Source organism: Phoenix dactylifera, chromosome 5 (assembly GCF_051530095.1).
Source record: "Phoenix dactylifera cultivar Ajwa chromosome 5, Ajwa_hap1_PhDact_Kaust_v1.1, whole genome shotgun sequence".
Classification (NCBI taxonomy): Eukaryota; Viridiplantae; Streptophyta; class Magnoliopsida; order Arecales; family Arecaceae; genus Phoenix; species Phoenix dactylifera.
In genome coordinates, this window is record NC_143194.1 from 19346064 (window position 1) to 19355347 (window position 9284).

Sequence of the window (9284 nt, forward strand, 5' to 3'; positions counted from 1 at the left end):
AATCACTATTTTTTATTAAAAAAATTATTTTTTTTTCTTGCAAAATTTTTTTTTTTTCTTGCAAAGCCTTTATAAATAGTTCCTGTAAAGTCTATTTTTCTAATAAATGCCAAATGACTTTGCCTCCCTCTTCATCAAAAATAAAAAATTTAAGATTTGTCCATAAAATAATGGTTTTTCCTTGTTACATCCAACCTACCAACACTTTCTTCCGACTTGCTTAGACACATTCTTATATGGACTTCGAGAAGTGCATTGAAATTGGAAGTTATCATACAGTTGCACAGATCTCAAACATCTGTCATGCGTTGCATGTAGGCCTATTGTGAAAAGGGAATACAGTGGGCCAATTTGTTTGGATGATACAGTTAGCTCATCTACCCTCAAATTGTCGAGTACACCATTATTTCCCCATAAGAAGTAATCCAATGTTAGGTATCATATAGTCACTAAAAACAATAGCATCTGCCAATGCGACCCCCGAGACACCTTTACACTAGGATCCAAGAAAGAGCAGTTCAATAAAGCAAAAATAATGGCGATCCGACATAGGACTGTCACAATGGACAGCCTTATGCTCCCCCCCATCACTCCCCTTCTACTGTTCTTCTTGGCAAGATATCGATGGCACTCAGAAGCCTCAAAAACAAGGCTAACAACATGTAATTTTCTGGATGTCCTTAATTATCAGCAAAATCTAAAATAACATCATCCATGATATAGCTAGGAGGAACAGTCTCTGTGCTTCCACCAGCCCAAGAAACCTGCACTGTTCCATGCCTTCTGTATCTTTTGGTAGGCCAGAGGAGGATTAGATTGGAACAATTGGCGAATGAGGAAGAGCTGTAAAGAAGGCTCGGTTAGTATGCTTTTATGGCTGTAGTTAGTTAGCCAGCGAGAACTGTGCTCATCTCCCATTTATTCTGATGGGTTGCACATCTCACTATTTGATTAATTCATCGACTTCTAGCTTGTTTTGCAAGTCCGTCTACTTGCTTTATAGTGCGATTACCAACTAAGCTTCCAATTCTAATACTTCTTTGTTTGGGTCAATATCTGTCGCAATCTAGGATCTCATAAAAAAAAACTAGCCGGAAGATGTTATTTAGATTTCTAGGCCCAATACAAGGACTTAGAATCATATGCCTGTATGGATCTTCACATACTTCCTCCATTTAAGCTATGGCATCCTCTCTAAAATAAGAGTCTCAATCCATTCAAATCTAATCACAAGTACCATGTTCGGCCTATGGTTAGCCCTTATAAACCTATAGATGATGAAGGGATTGGGTTCTACGAATGGCAGCTAAGTTAAGAAAATTGCGAATAATTGGACTAGGGCTAGAGTTAGGGCATGGTGATGATGGATGCAAGAAAGATGTAAGAAAGATAACTAGGTCTTGATTGAAAGAGTCTCACCTTCACTCAAGAACCTGGGGTTGGCATAAAGAAGAAGGAGTCTCACCTTTCCAGCTTCTATCGATAAAGAACCTCGGCGTCTTACTAAGGGTTTCCAAGGTGTCAAACCTAGAAAGAAGAAACCTTTGGAGTCTCACCAAAGGAGGAAAAAGAAGCCTCATGCCTCTCAATCTCAAGAGCAATTGAAAACCAAAATTAATTATGCCTTTATTCTTCAACGTCTACCCTTTAAATAGATGGGGCGTTGGAACAAAATAGGAAATTAATCTCATGACAAAACTTAGATTAAGACTCATGACTAAACTTATATACTAAGGGCTAAAGGACTCCTAACCAAAGTAGGATTTGACCAAGTCAAGAGACCAAGTAAAACTCCTAATCGAAGTAGGAGTGGACCAAGTCCTCTTTTCACACTACATGATGTGGACCCCTTGATGCTACTTGGCAATCAATTAGATGGACTCAATTAAAAGACTCAAATAAGCAAATTACAAACCGAAAACAAGAACTCAAATAAATCTAAAATAAAAGGACTCAATGTGACCTAATAGATCCAAATAAAATAGACTCAATCCAATGTAATTAAATGCTGGAAATCCTGAACCCAATCTATTTTCGGACACACCCAAGTAAGGATCCAAATTCGACGTATATCTATCATGACTTGGGCTCATACTCCTGCATCACTCGAGATTTATACCGTGTATATCCAATGAGACTAAATATATGCCTACATGAATCCTCACGATATAGTTTAGAGAAATCTGTCTCCATCCATCATCGACCATACTAGATGAAAGGAGATCACAATGTTTTGGCTGTGAAGGCAGCAGGTTTTGTCACGTGTTTTCAATGGAACATTGAAACATGTCTGATAGATGGTTATTCATTTGAAACATTAATAACCCATAAGAAATGCTTTGTTATATAATCAAAGTATTCTTGTTGCACTTACATCCCTCTCAAAGCCTTATTTTTGGTTTTCTCTTTTTTTCTTTTTTTTATTTGGTGCACTTAGGTTCCCTTAAACCATAGTTTTGGAGGTGAGTGTCATCTGTCTTATTTAACAAGGGCTGCTAATGGTCCGGTACCAGATAATTTTCAAATTTCCATAGTAATTTAGGCCAGGCTTCTGGTTTTTAGCCTTTTTTAGTCGATCTTGAATGAATCAGGCCCTTATTATTGTTAAGAAATTATAACATTTTTAATCAGAAAAATGAAGTTAGGACATCATTTATGAGGCTTCTGCTCCAATTTTTTATCAAAAAATTATTTCTTTAGAAAAAAAGGAGCAGAGTATATTTTTCTCATATTATTTCCTCCCCCCCCAAAAAATCTTTAGCTAACTAGTTAATCTTTATGACAAATGAAATGCATTCATCATTAGGCCATTCATCATCGTATAACTACATTCACCAAGCTCGTTGATTTCATCTAGTACTTATTAGTGTGGCAAACTGACCTCAGCTTTATAATAATGTCCCAAGCCATTTTCTTTGAACACATTTGCAGGTCCACAGGTCCGGCGGTGTTGATGATATCATTAGGCCGTGCAAGTGCTCGATAATTCACTTTGAGGTCCATTTAAAGAACATGTGAGGAGTCATTAACAATTCGACATCCAGCTTGACTTAAATTATGAGTTAATCAGGAGTTTCTACTCGTTACACTCGGTATCTTCCCCCTCATTAACTATGTGAAGAGATTAATTTTCCATGAGTATGAAAGCTCGATTGACCTACAGCTATCTGTACCGGATTTCCCTTCATGATTAACCCTTTGGGTTATTTTAAAATCTGTGTTTAATATCGAATTATGCAGACTATAGGCTTACGCATCTATTTATAAATCTCACAGAAAGTCCATCATCTTTAGGGCGAGCCATATATATATATTTTTTTGTTTGTTAATATGGCGTGACTACAACCAACTAAGTTAAGATACAATATGTGGCATAAGGATGAAGATATAATCTCTGAGCATGTCCAAGAAATTTCTTCCAAGTGATGGACAGCAAATGAAGCAATCCAATTAACCGTCTTATTCGTCTCTTGGTACACATGAGCAATCTAAAAGAAATTATTTTTTTCGTAGCCCCACCTCCATTCCGAAATATTTTGTTTGCTTTGGATCTCCGTGCGCGTGTGAAGCTTTGATCAAAGGAGGGACTAACCTAGAGGATACTGGAACTCATTGCAGGTAAAGGAGGCATCATCTTGGCCGTTGTTCCAGAAGAGGGATCGGAGGGATCGGACGGTCCAGGCGTGCCCGTTGTGGGGGGGGGGGGGCGGGGCGGGGGGTGGCACTGGAAAGTGGAGAGCCGAATCAGTGGTCGAATGATTCCGTGAAAGCACATTAGACAGCTTTGAAGCCGCCCTTTCGGGTTCTCCGCCATCGCCGAGGGAGAGAGCGAAGGGAGGGCGAGGGCTCTTGGATTCAGGTACTTCGTGCTGGCTTTTTTCCTATCCTTTTTCTCCTTTGGTTGCTTGTTTTCTTTTTATGGTGTTGATGTCGTATGCTTTGATTTTGATTTGGAGTTTCTCGGATAGGATTGTTGCTTCTTGCTTCTGATTCAAGGAAATTAAGGTATAGAGGTCGATCTCCGTAGGTTTATAGACTTAGATTTGAGGGATTTCGAAGATCTTGGGGGTTCTTGGGGCTTTCGATTGGAAGCCGAACATCTTGGGCCTGGATATGGAAGTTTTGAGCTGTTAAAGGGTTGGAATTTGTGGATCTTCATGGAATTTTTGGTCTCAAGGCATGAGATGATACTGAATCTTGGCATGGGATCCTTGTTGTTTAGATGTAAGAGTTAAGAAATGTGAATTGATGATGGATTTTATCCGGTTCTTGATTAGATTCGTTCTTTCTTGTCGTAGATTTTGTTGTTAGAGATTTGTATGAATCAAGTGCGATTCTTTTTTTTTATTTTTTTATTTGATTACGCCGGTATGTGGGTTTTGGTACCTACATGCTTGATGTGTAGTTTCTCAGGTTTTTACTTGTCTTTTTGTCTGTAGATTTTATTTTTCTGTTTTAGTTTCCCCATAATTTGTCTAGAAGCATACTTGTAGTGCTGAATCCCAATACCTTAGTGCTGAACTTGTATATTTCAGACAGGTTATATCTATAAGTAATTTTGTTCGTAAGTCAAAGCCTCTTTTAACAAAGAATTTATTACATTGTTAAGGCATTCTAGGAAACTCCATAGTCTGATATTTTAATTTATCTTTATGGACCTTCATGAGATTGACTATGAATGCACAGATCTGTTCCAGTGGTAGCTTAGTGAGGTAGTAAGATGATATCTTCATGATGTCTTCGTCTCTCTCTGTGGGTGTATAGATTTATATTTCCAAAAGAACAATTTCAATGATTTGTTTTGCAATTTCTTAGTTTACTATATTGAAATCTATGAATTTCTTTACCCATAGAGTACATCGATGCCCAGAAATGGCTATAAACAGAGCTTCTATTATTCGTATTAACATCTAATCTAGGACGAATATTTTTATATGCGTGTCTATGTATGCATATGTCTGTGTGCGCGCGCTTGTAGTTTCTGTTTTGAAATTTTCAATCAGTGAAGTTGAAGAATAAATCTTGTAGTATATGCTTTTCAGTTGGTACAGTTGACTTGCTAAAAATATCAGTTAACTAGCTGAACAGAAGTCCCTGAATTAATTCCTTTAACAAGATAATGAAGTTCTGCATCCAGCTGATCTTTATGCTTATTTACTTCAGCTAGCTTTTCAATGCTTTTGAAGTGATATAAATGAATTTTTTATATAAGCTGACTTAGATAAACATATGTGAAAACAGAAGGGAATTTTAAGAACATTTGGTAAATGTCAATATCTAAACTGCATACTAATAAGACAACCCAATCAGTAATTCTTTTACTTTGGTACAGTTTACGCGGCAATGCCTTCACTGTTTCTCAAAGAGATGAAGCTAACAAGAGCTCTTGTGGCATGGTTATTAACTTTTAAATAAGTTGTGGTGCAAAAATCAACCAACATTAAGACCACATTATAGGTTGATTGGTTAGGTCTGAATTCCCTGTTCTGGCCACATAGCAGCTACAACCATGGTTCGCCGTACCGACCCGAACCAAGTGTTATGGGGCATACCGTACCGTGCTAGTTCAGTATCGATACTCGGTACGGAAGGTGTACCGATACTCGGTACGCTGAAAAGACTACGTATTGACACAATGCTAGTGTGGCACCAGTATGGGGTCCAATACCGAGACAACAAGCCTTGGCTACAACTAAAGCAAAAAGTGAGTGAGGACATTCAAGCAATAACCATATGGTGCACTGGGATATCATTTTTATAGAACTGGTGACATCTGTAACTCGACTTTATCGATAATGAGGATGGACTTTACTGGTGTTTGCCTCATGTTTGCGGTGAATACTTTTTTCTTGTTCTCCCCTTCAATGAGATGTATGCAATGTACATGGTTATTGAGAGTCTAGTTGCAAGTAATGTCAGAATAACCTAGATTTTCTTTTTGTTTTTTTTCCCTAGGTTGTGGTACTGTTTAACTGCTCATATTGTAAAACAAATGGCATCAGCAGCAGTCTCGACTCTATCAATTGGCTCGATTGCTTCTTACAGTGCTCAGACCACCTTGGGAGCAAGACCAAAGCACTCCTATGTTAGTTACCATGCTCCAAATTTTTTCAGGGGTTTTAGTGGTCTGAAGGCATCACTATCTGTAAGCTTTGAATCGGAGGCATCCTTCTTGGGCAGTGGAAGCAATGCTTCCCTCTGGGAGTCATTCAAGCCAAATTTGGATAGACCAAGGCTGAGATCCTCAAATCAGCTCCTGCCGCAGGCTTCATCTTATAAGGTGGCTATTCTTGGTGCTGCAGGGGGGATTGGTCAACCCCTAGCACTTCTGATCAAGATGTCTCCACTTGTTTCAGCACTGCATCTCTATGATATTGCAAATGTTAAAGGAGTGACAGCTGATCTGAGTCATTGTAATACCCCTTCCAGGGTTCTGGGTTTCACAGGACCATCAGAATTAGGCAATAGTTTGAAAGGCGTGGATGTGGTTGTCATCCCTGCTGGAGTTCCAAGGAAGCCGGGTATGACTCGTGATGACCTATTCAACATCAATGCTAACATTGTGAAGTCACTGGTGGAGGCTGTGGCAGATAATGCTCCAGATGCTTTTATCCACATCATTAGCAATCCAGTGAATTCTACTGTCCCAATAGCTGCAGAGGTTCTCAAGCAAAAGGGTGTCTATGATCCAAAGAAGCTGTTTGGTGTTACAACACTGGATGTTGTGAGAGCTAACACATTTGTTGCACAAAAAAAGAACCTGAAGCTCATTGATGTGGATGTACCAGTTGTGGGAGGTCATGCTGGGATTACCATTTTACCATTGCTGTCCAAGACGAGACCCTCTGTGACCTTCACAGATGAAGAAGTAGAAGAGCTGACTGGGAGGATCCAGAATGCTGGGACAGAAGTGGTGGAGGCAAAAGCTGGTGCTGGATCTGCAACTCTATCTATGGCCTATGCTGCAGCCAGATTTGTTGAGTCATCTCTCCGAGCATTGGATGGAGATGGAGATGTTTATGAGTGCTCCTTCATTCAATCTGAGCTGACTGAGCTCCCATTCTTTGCATCGAGAGTTAAGCTTGGGAAGAAAGGTGTTGAAGCTGTGATCTCTTCTGAACTTCACGGTCTGACTGGGTATGAGGCTAGAGCACTGGAAGCCCTGAAACCAGAGTTGAAGGCTAGCATTGAGAAGGGTGTCGCATTTGCAGAGAAGCAGATGGCAGCAACAGCGGCTGTTTGAGGCGCAAACTGCTTTCTTTCGCATGAGTGTGACAGTCGAGGAATTAATGGCGTAGCCATGTTCGAGTCTGCAGTTTTGCAGCATAGGACGTTTTCTTCTTTTCGGCTTCCAAATTGCTTTTAATGAGACGAGAGGTAGAATAATGTAGGACTCTTTAATGGTGTTAGTAGTAGAGAGGGAGCACAATAGTGGCTTGGCGTTCATGATTCCTGGTACGACATGACATGACATGCAATTTTTTTCTTGTGTTGTCGGTGCTCCTAGTTTGTAACTTAAACATTGTAGTGTTGATGCAATTTTTTTCTTGTGTTGTCAGTGTTCCTTGTCTGTAACTCAAACATTGTAGTGTTGAGGCAATGTTTTTCTTGTGTTGTCTTTCTTTTTTCTTGTGATCCCCGGGGGAGACAAGGTGGAATGAGGGTCATGTTCGGCATGCCTTCAGGGAGCAGTTGGCTGAAAGGGTTTTAGTACTACCGATATCCACAGGGGAGGCGACAGACAGGAGGGTATGGAAAGTGACAAAGAGACCGAAGGTAGGTGACTGAGACCTGTAAGACTTGGTTAGAAAGGGAAGAAATCGTCAAATGGATGAGCGATGGATCTAGAAAATGCACATCCATCCTTGTGTCGTCTTGTTTATTTGAAAGGTGGTATGGGAATGTTTGCCAATAAGGGATGTATTGGTGAGGAGGTGTGTGCTTGTCACTTCTATTTGCTAGGGTTGTCTTGATGTGGAGTCAATCAATCATGTTATCCTTCGATGCCCACGTGCGGCGTAGATCTGAGGATGCGCTATGGTTTCACCGCAGGACACGGCATCAACTAAGGACTTCTTTTGCCTACTAAAGTAGTTGCTGCAAAGGCCCAATATTATGGAGTGGGGCATCAGATGTGCCTATGTGACTATCACATTGGGCTGGACAGGAATGTTCAGATCTGCGATGGTGCATCTGAAGAAAGTGGCAGACAAAGCATTACTCTACACTGCTGAAGCCTTCAGTACTATTGTGGTCTTCTAGGTTAGCTAAGGATATTTAGGGCTTTCATTCAGCTTGCATAGCAGCTAGGGCCATTTTTGTCTTCTGAAAGTCCCCACCACTTAGCTTTTTTAAGGTAAATTTCGATGGCAGTGTGTCAGAGTTGGAGTGAGCTTTGTGATTAGAGACCATGACTTCAGATTCATTGCAGTCGGTGGTCAGCGTATCTTCGACGAGTTTGTTACTGGAGTAGAGCTGAGAGCTGTATGGAAAGGCATTATCCATACAAGGCGTGCGCTGAGTATGGATAGTATATGTCTTGAAGGTGACTTAGCCATAGTGATCGACTGGATTCAGGGCCAGCACAGCAGTGACGATTAGCACTTGCTACTTCCGAACATCTGCAAGCTTTTGAGGAGGTTGACTTATCGTTCGGAAAGCAAATAGCACCGTCGACTGGTAGCTTTCTATGCTGCGTATCACTCAAAAAAGTTCTTATGGGAGAGTCTTGAGGTTGTTTCTTTCCCTTTTTTGCCAACTTCTTTTTTCGGATTCTTCTGGTGCACTCATGCTAGTTCAATGTGGATCCCTGTTGTATCAAAAAAAAAAAAAATGCCATGCTTTTGTCCACAAGTAAAATATCGCTCAGTTATCAAGAAATCATGGTGAAAAACCCATGATTAGTAAATGATGGGAGTGCCCTGCCATATGCTTTCATTTATTTGCTCTGTCCATCGCAGTTAGCATGTCGTACAGCCCTTTCATTTTTAAGTGCATAACATGGTGAACTAACAGAGCTGAAGCTATGCATGCATGTTCTTGGAAGACAGGAAAAAGTCGACCTGCGAAGGGCATCCATCCATCCAAGGACACTCCATGAAGTCCCTTCCCTAAAGCGTCGACACGGAGGCAGATCTCAAGCAGTTGGCCATTCTTTTAGTTAGACCGGAGGTCATGGATGTCGGAACTCCGCTACCCGCTTTCCCTTGGTGGGATGGCAGCGGCTTCTCTTTGTGCTGTAGGAGCCTGTAGAAAGGCATTCCATGGTTAGTCCAAAGACGAGT

General features: G+C 40.6%; 1 pseudogene across 1 annotated transcript; it reads left to right on the top strand.

Annotated features, from left to right (window-relative positions):
• The first annotated feature begins 3346 nt into the window (after positions 1-3346).
• On the top strand, positions 3347-7622 carry LOC103718807 (malate dehydrogenase, chloroplastic pseudogene; annotated as a pseudogene). Its single transcript, XR_015987049.2, has 3 exons — positions 3347-3473; positions 3619-3859; positions 5956-7622. The product of XR_015987049.2 is annotated as a malate dehydrogenase, chloroplastic pseudogene (transcript).
• Positions 7623-9284: the final 1662 nt, after the last annotated feature.